Raw genomic sequence first — 18,220 nt, forward strand, 5'->3', positions numbered from 1 at the left:
TGGCAGAAAGTTCTGGAATCTGAGAGGAGCCACAAATTTCCTTCCACCCAGTGTTCCCCCACGTCTCCCGATAAAAATGATACCTCACTTGTGTGGGTAGGCCTAGAGCCCACGACAGTAAACGCCCCAAAGCGCAACGTGGACACAACCAAATTTTTGAAGGAAAACAGAGGTGTTTTTTGCAAAGTGCCTACCTGTAGATTTTGGCCTGTAGCTCAGCCGCCACCTAGGGAAACCTACCAAACCTGTGCATTTCTGAAAACTAGAGACCTAGGGGAATCCAAGATGGGGTGACTTGTGTGGCTGGGACCAGGTTCTGTTACTCAGAATCCTTTGCAAACCTCAAAATTTGGCTAAAAAAACACATGTTCCTCACATTTCTGTGGCAGAAAGTTCTGGAATCTGAGAGGAGCCACAAATTTCCTTCTACCCAGCGTTCCTCCCCGTCTCCCGATAAAAATGATACATCACTTGTGTGGGTGGGCCTAGCGCCCACGACAGGAAACGCCCCAAAGCGCAACGTGGACACAACCAAATTTTTGAAGGAAAACAGAGGTGTTTTTTGCAAAGTGCCTACCTGTAGATTTTGGCCTGTAGCTCAGCCGCCACCTAGGGAAACCTACCAAACCTGTGCACTTCTGAAAACTAGAGACCTAGGGGAATCCAGGATGGGGTGACTTGTGAGGCTGGGACCAGGTTCTGTTACCCAGAATCCTTTGCAAACCTCAAAATGTGGCTAAAAAAACACATGTTCCTCACATTTCTGTGGCAGAAAGTTCTGGAATCTGAGAGGAGCCACAAATTTCCTTCCACCCAGCGTTCCCCCACGTCTCCCGATAAAAATGATACCTCACTTGTGTGGGTAGGCCTAGCGCCTGCGACAGGAAACGCCCCAAAGCGCAACGTGGACACATCACAGAAAACAGACCTGTTTTTAGCAAAGTGCCTATCTGTGGATTTTGGCCTGTAGCTCAGCCGCCACCTAGGGAAACCTACCAAACCTGTGCATTTCTGAAAACTAGAGACCTAGGGGAATCCAAGATGGGGCGACTTGTGTGGCTGGGACCAGGTTCTGTTACCCAGAATCCTTTGCAAACCTCAAAATTTGGCTAAAAAAACACATGTTCCTCACATTTCTGTGGCAGAAAGTTCTGGAATCTGAGAGGAGCCACAAATTTCCTTCCACCCAGCGTTCCCCCACGTCTCCCGATAAAAATGATACCTCACTTGTGTGGGTAGGCCTAGCGCCCACGACAGGAAACGCCCCAAAGCGCAACGTGGACACAACCAAATTTTTGAAGGAAAACAGAGGTGTTTTTTGCAAAGTGCCTACCTGTAGATTTTGGCCTGTAGCTCAGCCGCCACCTAGGGAAACCTACCAAACCTGTGCATTTCTGAAAACTAGAGACCGGGGGGAATCCAAGATGGGGTGACTTGTGTGGCTGGGACCAGGTTCTGTTACCCAGAATCCTTTGCAAACCTCAAAATGTGGCTAAAAAAACACATGTTCCTCACATTTCAGTGGCAGAAAGTTCTGGAATCTGAGAGGAGCCACAAATTTCCTTCCACCCAGCGTTCCCCCACGTCTCCCGATAAAAATGATACCTCACTTGTGTGGGTAGGCCTAGCGCCCGCGACAGGAAACGCCCCAAAGCGCAACGTGGACACATCACAGAAAACAGACCTGTTTTTAGCAAAGTGCCTACCTGTAGATTTTGGCCTGTAGCTCAGCCGCCACCTAGGGAAACCTACCAAACCTGTGCATTTCTGAAAACTAGAGACCTAGGTGAATCCAAGATGGGGTGACTTGTGTGGCTGGGACCAGGTTCTGTTACCCAGAATCCTTTGCAAACCTCAAAATTTGGCTAAAAAAACACATGTTCCTCACATTTCTCTGGCAGAAAGTTCTGGAATCTGAGAGGAGCCACAAATTTCCTTCCACCCAGCGTTCCCCCACGTCTCCCGATAAAAATGATACCTCACTTGTGTGGGTAGGCCTAGCGCCCGTGACAGGAAACGCCCCAAAGCGCAACGTGGACACAGCCAAATTTTTGAAGGAAAACAGAGGTGGTTTTTGCAAAGTGCCTACCTGTAGATTTTGGCCTGTAGCTCAGCCGCCACCTAGGGAAAACTACCAAACCTGTGCATTTCTGAAAACTAGAGACCTAGGGGAATCCAAGATGGGGTGACTTGTGTGGCTGGGACCAGGTTCTGTTACCCAGAATCCTTTGCAAACCTCAAAATGTGGCTAAAAAAACACATGTTCCTCACATTTCTGTGGCAGAAAGTTCTGGAATCTGAGAGGAGCCACAAATTTCCTTCCACCCAGCGTTCCCCCACGTCTCCCGATAAAAATTATACCTCACTTGTGTGGGTAGGCCTAGCGCCCGCGACAGGAAACGCCCCAAAGCGCAACGTGGACACATCACAGAAAACAGACCTGTTTTAAGCAAAGTGCCTACCTGTGGATTTTGGCCTGTAGCTCAGCCGCCACCTAGGGAAACCTACCAAACCTGTGCATTTCTGAAAACTAGAGACCTAGGGGAATCCAAGATGGGGTGACTTGTGTGGCTGGGACCAGGTTCTGTTACCCAGAATCCTTTGCAAACCTCAATATTTGGCTAAAAAAACACATGTTCCTCAAATTTCTGTGGCAGAAAGTTCTGGAATCTGAGAGGAGCCACAAATTTCCTTCCACCCAGCGTTCCCCCACGTCTCCCGATAAAAATGATACCTCACTTGTGTGGGTAGGCCTAGCGCCCACGACAGGAAACGCCCCAAAGCGCAACGTGGACACAACCAAATTTTTGAAGGAAAACAGAGGTGTTTTTTGCAAAGTGCCTACCTGTAGATTTTGGCCTGTAGCTCAGCCGCCACCGAGGGAAACCTACCAAACCTGTACATTTCTGAAAACTAGAGACCTAGGGGAATCCAAGATGGGGTGACTTGTGTGGCTGGGACCAGGTTCTGTTACCCACAATCCTTTGCAAACCTCAAAATTTGGCAAAAAAAACACATGTTCCTCACATTTCTGTGGCAGAAAGTTCTGGAATCTGAGAGGAGCCACAAATTTCCTTCCATCCAGCGTTCCCCCACGTCTCCCGATAAAAATTATACCTCACTTGTGTGGGTAGGCCTAGCGCCCGCGACAGGAAACGCCCCAAAGCGCAACGTGGACACATCACAGAAAATAGACCTGTTTTAAGCAAAGTGCCTACCTGTGGATTTTGGCCTGTATCTCAGCCGCCACATAGGGAAACCTACCAAACCTGTGTATTTCTGAAAACTAGAGACCTAGGGGAATCCAGGATGGGGTGACGTGTGTGACTGGTTACCAGGTTCTGTTACCCAGAATCCTGTGCAAACCTCAAAATTTGGCTAAAAAAACACATGTTCCTCACATTTCTGTGGCAGAAAGTTCTGGAATCTGAGAGGAGCCACAAATTTCCTTCCACCCAGCGTTCCCCCACGTCTCCCGATAAAAATGATACCTCACTTGTGTGGGTAGGCCTAGCGCCCACGACAGGAAACGCCCCAAAGCGCAACGTGGACACAACCAAATTTTTGAAGGAAAACAGAGGTGTTTTTTGCAAAGTGCCTACCTGTAGATTTTGGCCTGTAGCTCAGCCGCCACCTAGGGAAACCTACCAAACCTGTGCATTTCTGAAAACTAGAGACCTAGGGGAATCCAAGATGGGGTGACTTGTGTGGCTGGGACCAGGTTCTGTTACTCAGAATCCTTTGCAAACCTCAAAATTTGGCTAAAAAAACACATGTTCCTCACATTTCTGTGGCAGAAAGTTCTGGAATCTGAGAGGAGCCACAAATTTCCTTCTACCCAGCGTTCCTCCACGTCTCCCGATAAAAATGATACCTCACTTGTGTGGGTGGGCCTAGCGCCCACGACAGGAAACGCCCCAAAGCGCAACGTGGACACAACCAAATTTTTGAAGGAAAACAGAGGTGTTTTTTGCAAAGTGCCTACCTGTAGATTTTGGCCTGTAGCTCAGCCGCCACCTAGGGAAACCTACCAAACCTGTGCATTTCTGAAAACTAGAGACCTAGGGGAATCCAGGATGGGGTGACTTGTGTGGCTGGGACCAGGATCTGTTACCCAGAATCCTTTGCAAACCTCAAAATGTGGCTAAAAAAACACATGTTCCTCACATTTCTGTGGCAGAAAGTTCTGGAATCTGAGAGGAGCCACAAATTTCCTTCCACCCAGCGTTCCCCCACGTCTCCCGATAAAAATGATACCTCACTTGTGTGGGTAGGCCTAGCGCCCGCGACAGGAAACGCCCCAAAGCGCAACGTGGACACATCACAGAAAACAGACCTGTTTTTAGCAAAGTGCCTATCTGTGGATTTTGGCCTGTAGCTCAGCCGCCACCTAGGGAAACCTACCAAACCTGTGCATTTCTGAAAACTAGAGACCTAGGGGAATCCAAGATGGGGTGACTTGTGTGGCTGGGACCAGGTTCTGTTACCCAGAATCCTTTGCAAACCTCAAAATTTGGCTAAAAAAACACATGTTCCTCACATTTCTGTGGCAGAAAGTTCTGGAATCTGAGAGGAGCCACAAATTTCCTTCCACCCAGCGTTCCCCCATGTCTCCCGATAAAAATGATACCTCACTTGTGTGGGTAGGCCTAGCGCCCACGACAGGAAACGCCCCAAAGCGCAACGTGGACACAACCAAATTTTTGAAGGAAAACAGAGGTGTTTTTTGCAAAGTGCCTACCTGTAGATTTTGGCCTGTAGCTCAGCCGCCACCTAGGGAAACCTACCAAACCTGTGCATTTCTGAAAACTAGAGACCTGGGGGAATCCAAGATGGGGTGACTTGTGTGGCTGGGACCAGGTTCTGTTACCCAGAATCCTTTGCAAACCTCAAAATGTGGCTAAAAAAACACATGTTCCTCACATTTCTGTGGCAGAAAGTTCTGGAATCTGAGAGGAGCCACAAATTTCCTTCCACCCAGCGTTCCCCCACGTCTCCCGATAAAAATGATACCTCACTTGTGTGGGTAGGCCTAGCGCCCGCGACAGGAAACGCCCCAAAGCGCAACGTGGACACATCACAGAAAATAGACCTGTTTTAAGCAAAGTGCCTACCTGTGGATTTTGGCCTGTAGCTCAGCCGCCACCTAGGGAAACCTACCAAACCTGTGCATTTCTGAAAACTAGAGACCTAGGGGAAACCAGGATGGGGTGACTTGTGTGGCTGGGACCAGGTTCTGTTACTCAGAATCCTTTGCAAACCTCAAAATTTGGCTAAAAAAACACATGTTCCTCACATTTCTGTGGCAGAAAGTTCTGGAATCTGAGAGGAGCCACAAATTTCCTTCCACCCAGCGTTCCCCCACGTCTCCCGATATAACTGATACCTCACTTGTGTGGGTAGGCCTAGCGCCCACGACAGGAAACGCCCCAAAGCGCAACGTGGACACAACCAAATTTTTGAAGGAAAACAGAGGTGTTTTTTGCAAAGTGCCTACCTGTAGATTTTGGCCTGTAGCTCAGCCGCCACCTAGGGAAACCTACCAAACCTGTACATTTCTGAAAACTAGAGACCTAGGGGAATCCAAGATGGGGTGACTTGTGTGGCTGGGACCAGGTTCTGTTACCCACAATCCTTTGCAAACCTCAAAATTTGGCAAAAAAAACACATGTTCCTCACATTTCTGTGGCAGAAAGTTCTGGAATCTGAGAGGAGCCACAAATTTCCTTCCACCCAGCGTTCCCCCACGTCTCCCGATAAAAATGATACCTCACTTGTGTGGGTAGGCCTAGCGCCCGCGACAGGAAACGCCCCAAAGCGCAACGTGGACACATCACAGAAAATAGACCTGTTTTAAGCAAAGTGCCTACCTGTGGATTTTGGCCTGTATCTCAGCCGCCACATAGGGAAACCTACCAAACCTGTGTATTTCTGAAAACTAGAGACCTAGGGGAATCCAGGATGGGGTGACGTGTGTGACTGGTTACTAGGTTCTGTTACCCAGAATCCTGTGCAAACCTCAAAATTTGGCTAAAAAAACACATGTTCCTCACATTTCTGTGGCAGAAAGTTCTGGAATCTGAGAGGAGCCACAAATTTCCTTCCACCCAGCGTTCCCCCACGTCTCCCGATAAAAATGATACCTCACTTGTGTGGGTAGGCCTAGCGCCCACGACAGGAAACGCCCCAAAGCGCAACGTGGACACAACCAAATTTTTGAAGGAAAACAGAGGTGTTTTTTGCAAAGTGCCTACCTGTAGATTTTGGCCTGTAGCTCAGCCGCCACCTAGGGAAACCTACCAAACCTGTGCATTTCTGAAAACTAGAGACCTAGGTGAATCCAAGATGGGGTGACTTGTGTGGCTGGGACCAGGTTCTGTTACTCAGAATCCTTTGCAAACCTCAAAATTTGGCTAAAAAAACACATGTTCCTCACATTTCTGTGGCAGAAAGTTCTGGAATCTGAGAGGAGCCACAAATTTCCTTCTACCCAGCGTTCCTCCACGTCTCCCGATAAAAATGATACCTCACTTGTGTGGGTGGGCCTAGCGCCCACGACAGGAAACGCCCCAAAGCGCAACGTGGACACAACCAAATTTTTGAAGGAAAACAGAGGTGTTTTTTGCAAAGTGCCTACCTGTAGATTTTGGCCTGTAGCTCAGCCGCCACCTAGGGAAACCTACCAAACCTGTGCATTTCTGAAAACTAGAGACCTAGGGGAATCCAGGATGGGGTGACTTGTGTGGCTGGGACCAGGATCTGTTACCCAGAATCCTTTGCAAACCTCAAAATGTGGCTAAAAAAACACATGTTCCTCACATTTCTGTGGCAGAAAGTTCTGGAATCTGAGAGGAGCCACAAATTTCCTTCCACCCAGCGTTCCCCCACGTCTCCCGATAAAAATGATACCTCACTTGTGTGGGTAGGCCTAGCGCCCGCGACAGGAAACGCCCCAAAGCGCAACGTGGACACATCACAGAAAACAGACCTGTTTTTAGCAAAGTGCCTATCTGTGGATTTTGGCCTGTAGCTCAGCCGCCACCTAGGGAAACCTACCAAACCTGTGCATTTCTGAAAACTAGAGACCTAGGGGAATCCAAGATGGGGTGACTTGTGTGGCTGGGACCAGGTTCTGTTACCCAGAATCCTTTGCAAACCTCAAAATTTGGCTAAAAAAACACATGTTCCTCACATTTCTGTGGCAGAAAGTTCTGGAATCTGAGAGGAGCCACAAATTTCCTTCCACCCAGTGTTCCCCCACGTCTCCCGATAAAAATGATACCTCACTTGTGTGGGTAGGCCTAGAGCCCACGACAGTAAACGCCCCAAAGCGCAACGTGGACACAACCAAATTTTTGAAGGAAAACAGAGGTGTTTTTTGCAAAGTGCCTACCTGTAGATTTTGGCCTGTAGCTCAGCCGCCACCTAGGGAAACCTACCAAACCTGTGCATTTCTGAAAACTAGAGACCTAGGGGAATCCAAGATGGGGTGACTTGTGTGGCTGGGACCAGGTTCTGTTACTCAGAATCCTTTGCAAACCTCAAAATTTGGCTAAAAAAACACATGTTCCTCACATTTCTGTGGCAGAAAGTTCTGGAATCTGAGAGGAGCCACAAATTTCCTTCTACCCAGCGTTCCTCCCCGTCTCCCGATAAAAATGATACCTCACTTGTGTGGGTGGGCCTAGCGCCCACGACAGGAAACGCCCCAAAGCGCAACGTGGACACAACCAAATTTTTGAAGGAAAACAGAGGTGTTTTTTGCAAAGTGCCTACCTGTAGATTTTGGCCTGTAGCTCAGCCGCCACCTAGGGAAACCTACCAAACCTGTGCATTTCTGAAAACTAGAGACCTAGGGGAATCCAGGATGGGGTGACTTGTGAGGCTGGGACCAGGTTCTGTTACCCAGAATCCTTTGCAAACCTCAAAATGTGGCTAAAAAAACACATGTTCCTCACATTTCTGTGGCAGAAAGTTCTGGAATCTGAGAGGAGCCACAAATTTCCTTCCACCCAGCGTTCCCCCACGTCTCCCGATAAAAATGATACCTCACTTGTGTGGGTAGGCCTAGCGCCCGCGACAGGAAACGCCCCAAAGCGCAACGTGGACACATCACAGAAAACAGACCTGTTTTTAGCAAAGTGCCTATCTGTGGATTTTGGCCTGTAGCTCAGCCGCCACCTAGGGAAACCTACCAAACCTGTGCATTTCTGAAAACTAGAGACCTAGGGGAATCCAAGATGGGGCGACTTGTGTGGCTGGGACCAGGTTCTGTTACCCAGAATCCTTTGCAAACCTCAAAATTTGGCTAAAAAAACACATGTTCCTCACATTTCTGTGGCAGAAAGTTCTGGAATCTGAGAGGAGCCACAAATTTCCTTCCACCCAGCGTTCCCCCACGTCTCCCGATAAAAATGATACCTCACTTGTGTGGGTAGGCCTAGCGCCCACGACAGGAAATGCCCCAAAGCGCAACGTGGACACAACCAAATTTTTGAAGGAAAACAGAGGTGTTTTTTGCAAAGTGCCTACCTGTAGATTTTGGCCTGTAGCTCAGCCGCCACCTAGGGAAACCTACCAAACCTGTGCATTTCTGAAAACTAGAGACCTGGGGGAATCCAAGATGGGGTGACTTGTGTGGCTGGGACCAGGTTCTGTTACCCAGAATCCTTTGCAAACCTCAAAATGTGGCTAAAAAAACACATGTTCCTCACATTTCAGTGGCAGAAAGTTCTGGAATCTGAGAGGAGCCACAAATTTCCTTCCACCCAGCGTTCCCCCACGTCTCCCGATAAAAATGATACCTCACTTGTGTGGGTAGGCCTAGCGCCCGCGACAGGAAACGCCCCAAAGCGCAACGTGGACACATCACAGAAAACAGACCTGTTTTTAGCAAAGTGCCTACCTGTAGATTTTGGCCTGTAGCTCAGCCGCCACCTAGGGAAACCTACCAAACCTGTGCATTTCTGAAAACTAGAGACCTAGGTGAATCCAAGATGGGGTGACTTGTGTGGCTGGGACCAGGTTCTGTTACCCAGAATCCTTTGCAAACCTCAAAATTTGGCTAAACAAACACATGTTCCTCACATTTCTCTGGCAGAAAGTTCTGGAATCTGAGAGGAGCCACAAATTTCCTTCCACCCAGCGTTCCCCCACGTCTCCCGATAAAAATGATACCTCACTTGTGTGGGTAGGCCTAGCGCCCGTGACAGGAAACGCCCCAAAGCGCAACGTGGACACAGCCAAATTTTTGAAGAAAAACAGAGGTGGTTTTTGCAAAGTGCCTACCTGTAGATTTTGGCCTGTAGCTCAGCCGCCACCTAGGGAAAACTACCAAACCTGTGCATTTCTGAAAACTAGAGACCTAGGCGAATCCAAGATGGGGTGACTTGTGTGGCTGGGACCAGGTTCTGTTACCCAGAATCCTTTGCAAACCTCAAAATGTGGCTAAAAAAACACATGTTCCTCACATTTCTGTGGCAGAAAGTTCTGGAATCTGAGAGGAGCCACAAATTTCCTTCCACCCAGCGTTCCCCCACGTCTCCCGATAAAAATTATACCTCACTTGTGTGGGTAGGCCTAGCGCCCGCGACAGGAAACGCCCCAAAGCGCAACGTGGACACATCACAGAAAACAGACCTGTTTTTAGCAAAGTGCCTACTTGTGGATTTTGGCCTGTAGCTCAGCCGCCACCTAGGGAAACCTACCAAACCTGTGCATTTCTGAAAACTAGAGACCTAGGGGAATCCAAGATGGGGTGACTTGTGTGGCTGGGACCAGGTTCTGTTACCCAGAATCCTTTGCAAACCTCAATATTTGGCTAAAAAAACACATGTTCCTCAAATTTCTGTGGCAGAAAGTTCTGGAATCTGAGAGGAGCCACAAATTTCCTTCCACCCAGCGTTCCCCCACGTCTCCCGATAAAAATGATACCTCACTTGTGTGGGTAGGCCTAGCGCCCACGACAGGAAACGCCCCAAAGCGCAACGTGGACACAACCAAATTTTTGAAGGAAAACAGAGGTGTTTTTTGCAAAGTGCCTACCTGTAGATTTTGGCCTGTAGCTCAGCCGCCACCTAGGGAAACCTACCAAACCTGTGCATTTCTGAAAACTAGAGACCTGGGGGAATCCAAGATGGGGTGACTTGTGTGGCTGGGACCAGGTTCTGTTACCCAGAATCCTTTGCAAACCTCAAAATGTGGCTAAAAAAACACATGTTCCTCACATTTCTGTGGCAGAAAGTTCTGGAATCTGAGAGGAGCCACAAATTTCCTTCCACCCAGCGTTCCCCCACGTCTCCCGATAAAAATGATACCTCACTTGTGTGGGTAGGCCTAGCGCCCGTGACAGGAAACGCCCCAAAGCGCAACGTGGACACATCACAGAAAATAGACCTGTTTTTAGCAAAGTGCCTACCTGTGGATTTTGGCCTGTAGCTCAGCCGCCACCTAGGGAAACCTACCAAACCTGTGCATTTCTGAAAACTAGAGACCTAGGGGAATCCAGGATGGGGTGACTTGTGTGGCTGGGACCAGGTTCTGTTACTCAGAATCCTTTGCAAACCTCAAAATTTGGCTAAAAAAACACATGTTCCTCACATTTCTGTGGCAGAAAGTTCTGGAATCTGAGAGGAGCCACAAATTTCCTTCCACCCAGCGTTCCCCCACGTCTCCCGATATAACTGATACCTCACTTGTGTGGGTAGGCCTAGCGCCCACGACAGGAAACGCCCCAAAGTGCAACGTGGACACAACCAAATTTTTGAAGGAAAACAGAGGTGTTTTTTGCAAAGTGCCTACCTGTAGATTTTGGCCTGTAGCTCAGCCGCCACCTAGGGAAACCTACCAAACCTGTACATTTCTGAAAACTAGAGACCTAGGGGAATCCAAGATGGGGTGACTTGTGTGGCTGGGACCAGGTTCTGTTACCCACAATCCTTTGCAAACCTCAAAATTTGGCAAAAAAAACACATGTTCCTCACATTTCTGTGGCAGAAAGTTCTGGAATCTGAGAGGAGCCACAAATTTCCTTCCACCCAGCGTTCCCCCACGTCTCCCGATAAAAATGATACCTCACTTGTGTGGGTAGGCCTAGCGCCCGCGACAGGAAACGCCCCAAAGCGCAACGTGGACACATCACAGAAAATAGACCTGTTTTAAGCAAAGTGCCTACCTGTGGATTTTGGCCTGTATCTCAGCCGCCACATAGGGAAACCTACCAAACCTGTGTATTTCTGAAAACTAGAGACCTAGGGGAATCCAGGATGGGGTGACGTGTGTGACTGGTTACCAGGTTCTGTTACCCAGAATCCTGTGCAAACCTCAAAATTTGGCTAAAAAAACACATGTTCCTCACATTTCTGTGGCAGAAAGTTCTGGAATCTGAGAGGAGCCACAAATTTCCTTCCACCCAGCGTTCCCCCACGTCTCCCGATAAAAATGATACCTCACTTGTGTGGGTAGGCCTAGCGCCCACGACAGGAAACGCCCCAAAGCGCAACGTGGACACAACCAAATTTTTGAAGGAAAACAGAGGTGTTTTTTGCAAAGTGCCTACCTGTAGATTTTGGCCTGTAGCTCAGCCGCCACCTAGGGAAACCTACCAAACCTGTGCATTTCTGAAAACTAGAGACCTAGGGGAATCCAAGATGGGGCGACTTGTGTGGCTGGGACCAGGTTCTGTTACCCAGAATCCTTTGCAAACCTCAAAATTTGGCTAAAAAAACACATGTTCCTCACATTTCTGTGGCAGAAAGTTCTGGAATCTGAGAGGAGCCACAAATTTCCTTCCACCCAGCGTTCCCCCACGTCTCCCGATAAAAATGATACCTCACTTGTGTGGGTAGGCCTAGCGCCCGCGACAGGAAACGCCCCAAAGCGCAACGTGGACACATCACAGAAAATAGACCTGTTTTAAGCAAAGTGCCTACCTGTGGATTTTGGCCTGTAGCTCAGCCGCCACCTAGGGAAACCTACCAAACCTGTGCATTTCTGAAAACTAGAGACCTAGGGGAAACCAGGATGGGGTGACTTGTGTGGCTGGGACCAGGTTCTGTTACTCAGAATCCTTTGCAAACCTCAAAATTTGGCTAAAAAAACACATGTTCCTCACATTTCTGTGGCAGAAAGTTCTGGAATCTGAGAGGAGCCACAAATTTCCTTCCACCCAGCGTTCCCCCACGTCTCCCGATATAACTGATACCTCACTTGTGTGGGTAGGCCTAGCGCCCACGACAGGAAACGCCCCAAAGCGCAACGTGGACACAACCAAATTTTTGAAGGAAAACAGAGGTGTTTTTTGCAAAGTGCCTACCTGTAGATTTTGGCCTGTAGCTCAGCCGCCACCTAGGGAAACCTACCAAACCTGTACATTTCTGAAAACTAGAGACCTAGGGGAATCCAAGATGGGGTGACTTGTGTGGCTGGGACCAGGTTCTGTTACCCACAATCCTTTGCAAACCTCAAAATTTGGCAAAAAAAACACATGTTCCTCACATTTCTGTGGCAGAAAGTTCTGGAATCTGAGAGGAGCCACAAATTTCCTTCCACCCAGCGTTCCCCCACGTCTCCCGATAAAAATGATACCTCACTTGTGTGGGTAGGCCTAGCGCCCGCGACAGGAAACGCCCCAAAGCGCAACGTGGACACATCACAGAAAATAGACCTGTTTTAAGCAAAGTGCCTACCTGTGGATTTTGGCCTGTATCTCAGCCGCCACATAGGGAAACCTACCAAACCTGTGTATTTCTGAAAACTAGAGACCTAGGGGAATCCAGGATGGGGTGACGTGTGTGACTGGTTACTAGGTTCTGTTACCCAGAATCCTGTGCAAACCTCAAAATTTGGCTAAAAAAACACATGTTCCTCACATTTCTGTGGCAGAAAGTTCTGGAATCTGAGAGGAGCCACAAATTTCCTTCCACCCAGCGTTCCCCCACGTCTCCCGATAAAAATGATACCTCACTTGTGTGGGTAGGCCTAGCGCCCACGACAGGAAACGCCCCAAAGCGCAACGTGGACACAACCAAATTTTTGAAGGAAAACAGAGGTGTTTTTTGCAAAGTGCCTACCTGTAGATTTTGGCCTGTAGCTCAGCCGCCACCTAGGGAAACCTACCAAACCTGTGCATTTCTGAAAACTAGAGACCTAGGTGAATCCAAGATGGGGTGACTTGTGTGGCTGGGACCAGGTTCTGTTACTCAGAATCCTTTGCAAACCTCAAAATTTGGCTAAAAAAACACATGTTCCTCACATTTCTGTGGCAGAAAGTTCTGGAATCTGAGAGGAGCCACAAATTTCCTTCTACCCAGCGTTCCTCCACGTCTCCCGATAAAAATGATACCTCACTTGTGTGGGTGGGCCTAGCGCCCACGACAGGAAACGCCCCAAAGCGCAACGTGGACACAACCAAATTTTTGAAGGAAAACAGAGGTGTTTTTTGCAAAGTGCCTACCTGTAGATTTTGGCCTGTAGCTCAGCCGCCACCTAGGGAAACCTACCAAACCTGTGCATTTCTGAAAACTAGAGACCTAGGGGAATCCAGGATGGGGTGACTTGTGTGGCTGGGACCAGGATCTGTTACCCAGAATCCTTTGCAAACCTCAAAATGTGGCTAAAAAAACACATGTTCCTCACATTTCTGTGGCAGAAAGTTCTGGAATCTGAGAGGAGCCACAAATTTCCTTCCACCCAGCGTTCCCCCACGTCTCCCGATAAAAATGATACCTCACTTGTGTGGGTAGGCCTAGCGCCCGCGACAGGAAACGCCCCAAAGCGCAACGTGGACACATCACAGAAAACAGACCTGTTTTTAGCAAAGTGCCTATCTGTGGATTTTGGCCTGTAGCTCAGCCGCCACCTAGGGAAACCTACCAAACCTGTGCATTTCTGAAAACTAGAGACCTAGGGGAATCCAAGATGGGGTGACTTGTGTGGCTGGGACCAGGTTCTGTTACCCAGAATCCTTTGCAAACCTCAAAATTTGGCTAAAAAAACACATGTTCCTCACATTTCTGTGGCAGAAAGTTCTGGAATCTGAGAGGAGCCACAAATTTCCTTCCACCCAGTGTTCCCCCACGTCTCCCGATAAAAATGATACCTCACTTGTGTGGGTAGGCCTAGAGCCCACGACAGTAAACGCCCCAAAGCGCAACGTGGACACAACCAAATTTTTGAAGGAAAACAGAGGTGTTTTTTGCAAAGTGCCTACCTGTAGATTTTGGCCTGTAGCTCAGCCGCCACCTAGGGAAACCTACCAAACCTGTGCATTTCTGAAAACTAGAGACCTAGGGGAATCCAAGATGGGGTGACTTGTGTGGCTGGGACCAGGTTCTGTTACTCAGAATCCTTTGCAAACCTCAAAATTTGGCTAAAAAAACACATGTTCCTCACATTTCTGTGGCAGAAAGTTCTGGAATCTGAGAGGAGCCACAAATTTCCTTCTACCCAGCGTTCCTCCCCGTCTCCCGATAAAAATGATACCTCACTTGTGTGGGTGGGCCTAGCGCCCACGACAGGAAACGCCCCAAAGCGCAACGTGGACACAACCAAATTTTTGAAGGAAAACAGAGGTGTTTTTTGCAAAGTGCCTACCTGTAGATTTTGGCCTGTAGCTCAGCCGCCACCTAGGGAAACCTACCAAACCTGTGCATTTCTGAAAACTAGAGACCTAGGGGAATCCAGGATGGGGTGACTTGTGAGGCTGGGACCAGGTTCTGTTACCCAGAATCCTTTGCAAACCTCAAAATGTGGCTAAAAAAACACATGTTCCTCACATTTCTGTGGCAGAAAGTTCTGGAATCTGAGAGGAGCCACAAATTTCCTTCCACCCAGCGTTCCCCCACGTCTCCCGATAAAAATGATACCTCACTTGTGTGGGTAGGCCTAGCGCCCGCGACAGGAAATGCCCCAAAGCGCAACGTGGACACATCACAGAAAACAGACCTGTTTTTAGCAAAGTGCCTATCTGTGGATTTTGGCCTGTAGCTCAGCCGCCACCTAGGGAAACCTACCAAACCTGTGCATTTCTGAAAACTAGAGACCTAGGGGAATCCAAGATGGGGCGACTTGTGTGGCTGGGACCAGGTTCTGTTACCCAGAATCCTTTGCAAACCTCAAAATTTGGCTAAAAAAACACATGTTCCTCACATTTCTGTGGCAGAAAGTTCTGGAATCTGAGAGGAGCCACAAATTTCCTTCCACCCAGCGTTCCCCCACGTCTCCCGATAAAAATGATACCTCACTTGTGTGGGTAGGCCTAGCGCCCACGACAGGAAATGCCCCAAAGCGCAACGTGGACACAACCAAATTTTTGAAGGAAAACAGAGGTGTTTTTTGCAAAGTGCCTACCTGTAGATTTTGGCCTGTAGCTCAGCCGCCACCTAGGGAAACCTACCAAACCTGTGCATTTCTGAAAACTAGAGACCTGGGGGAATCCAAGATGGGGTGACTTGTGTGGCTGGGACCAGGTTCTGTTACCCAGAATCCTTTGCAAACCTCAAAATGTGGCTAAAAAAACACATGTTCCTCACATTTCAGTGGCAGAAAGTTCTGGAATCTGAGAGGAGCCACAAATTTCCTTCCACCCAGCGTTCCCCCACGTCTCCCGATAAAAATGATACCTCACTTGTGTGGGTAGGCCTAGCGCCCGCGACAGGAAACGCCCCAAAGCGCAACGTGGACACATCACAGAAAACAGACCTGTTTTTAGCAAAGTGCCTACCTGTAGATTTTGGCCTGTAGCTCAGCCGCCACCTAGGGAAACCTACCAAACCTGTGCATTTCTGAAAACTAGAGACCTAGGTGAATCCAAGATGGGGTGACTTGTGTGGCTGGGACCAGGTTCTGTTACCCAGAATCCTTTGCAAACCTCAAAATTTGGCTAAACAAACACATGTTCCTCACATTTCTCTGGCAGAAAGTTCTGGAATCTGAGAGGAGCCACAAATTTCCTTCCACCCAGCGTTCCCCCACGTCTCCCGATAAAAATGATACCTCACTTGTGTGGGTAGGCCTAGCGCCCGTGACAGGAAACGCCCCAAAGCGCAACGTGGACACAGCCAAATTTTTGAAGAAAAACAGAGGTGGTTTTTGCAAAGTGCCTACCTGTAGATTTTGGCCTGTAGCTCAGCCGCCACCTAGGGGAAAACTACCAAACCTGTGCATTTCTGAAAACTAGAGACCTAGGGGAATCCAAGATGGGGTGACTTGTGTGGCTGGGACCAGGTTCTGTTACCCAGAATCCTTTGCAAACCTCAAAATGTGGCTAAAAAAACACATGTTCCTCACATTTCTGTGGCAGAAAGTTCTGGAATCTGAGAGGAGCCACAAATTTCCTTCCACCCAGCGTTCCCCCACGTCTCCCGATAAAAATTATACCTCACTTGTGTGGGTAGGCCTAGCGCCCGCGACAGGAAACGCCCCAAAGCGCAACGTGGACACATCACAGAAAACAGACCTGTTTTTAGCAAAGTGCCTACTTGTGGATTTTGGCCTGTAGCTCAGCCGCCACCTAGGGAAACCTACCAAACCTGTGCATTTCTGAAAACTAGAGACCTAGGGGAATCCAAGATGGGGTGACTTGTGTGGCTGGGACCAGGTTCTGTTACCCAGAATCCTTTGCAAACCTCAATATTTGGCTAAAAAAACACATGTTCCTCAAATTTCTGTGGCAGAAAGTTCTGGAATCTGAGAGGAGCCACAAATTTCCTTCCACCCAGCGTTCCCCCACGTCTCCCGATAAAAATGATACCTCACTTGTGTGGGTAGGCCTAGCGCCCACGACAGGAAACGCCCCAAAGCGCAACGTGGACACAACCAAATTTTTGAAGGAAAACAGAGGTGTTTTTTGCAAAGTGCCTACCTGTAGATTTTGGCCTGTAGCTCAGCCGCCACCTAGGGAAACCTACCAAACCTGTGCATTTCTGAAAACTAGAGACCTGGGGGAATCCAAGATGGGGTGACTTGTGTGGCTGGGACCAGGTTCTGTTACCCAGAATCCTTTGCAAACCTCAAAATGTGGCTAAAAAAACACATGTTCCTCACATTTCTGTGGCAGAAAGTTCTGGAATCTGAGAGGAGCCACAAATTTCCTTCCACCCAGCGTTCCCCCACGTCTCCCGATAAAAATGATACCTCACTTGTGTGGGTAGGCCTAGCGCCCGTGACAGGAAACGCCCCAAAGCGCAACGTGGACACATCACAGAAAATAGACCTGTTTTTAGCAAAGTGCCTACCTGTGGATTTTGGCCTGTAGCTCAGCCGCCACCTAGGGAAACCTACCAAACCTGTGCATTTCTGAAAACTAGAGACCTAGGGGAATCCAGGATGGGGTGACTTGTGTGGCTGGGACCAGGTTCTGTTACTCAGAATCCTTTGCAAACCTCAAAATTTGGCTAAAAAAACACATGTTCCTCACATTTCTGTGGCAGAAAGTTCTGGAATCTGAGAGGAGCCACAAATTTCCTTCCACCCAGCGTTCCCCCACGTCTCCCGATATAACTGATACCTCACTTGTGTGGGTAGGCCTAGCGCCCACGACAGGAAACGCCCCAAAGTGCAACGTGGACACAACCAAATTTTTGAAGGAAAACAGAGGTGTTTTTTGCAAAGTGCCTACCTGTAGATTTTGGCCTGTAGCTCAGCCGCCACCTAGGGAAACCTACCAAACCTGTACATTTCTGAAAACTAGAGACCTAGGGGAATCCAAGATGGGGTGACTTGTGTGGCTGGGACCAGGTTCTGTTACCCACAATCCTTTGCAAACCTCAAAATTTGGCAAAAAAAACACATGTTCCTCACATTTCTGTGGCAGAAAGTTCTGGAATCTGAGAGGAGCCACAAATTTCCTTCCACCCAGCGTTCCCCCACGTCTCCCGATAAAAATGATACCTCACTTGTGTGGGTAGGCCTAGCGCCCGCGACAGGAAACGCCCCAAAGCGCAACGTGGACACATCACAGAAAATAGACCTGTTTTAAGCAAAGTGCCTACCTGTGGATTTTGGCCTGTATCTCAGCCGCCACATAGGGAAACCTACCAAACCTGTGTATTTCTGAAAACTAGAGACCTAGGGGAATCCAGGATGGGGTGACGTGTGTGACTGGTTACCAGGTTCTGTTACCCAGAATCCTGTGCAAACCTCAAAATTTGGCTAAAAAAACACATGTTCCTCACATTTCTGTGGCAGAAAGTTCTGGAATCTGAGAGGAGCCACAAATTTC

Source organism: Pleurodeles waltl, chromosome 7, assembly GCF_031143425.1.
Source record: "Pleurodeles waltl isolate 20211129_DDA chromosome 7, aPleWal1.hap1.20221129, whole genome shotgun sequence".
NCBI lineage: Eukaryota > Metazoa > Chordata > Amphibia > Caudata > Salamandridae > Pleurodeles > Pleurodeles waltl.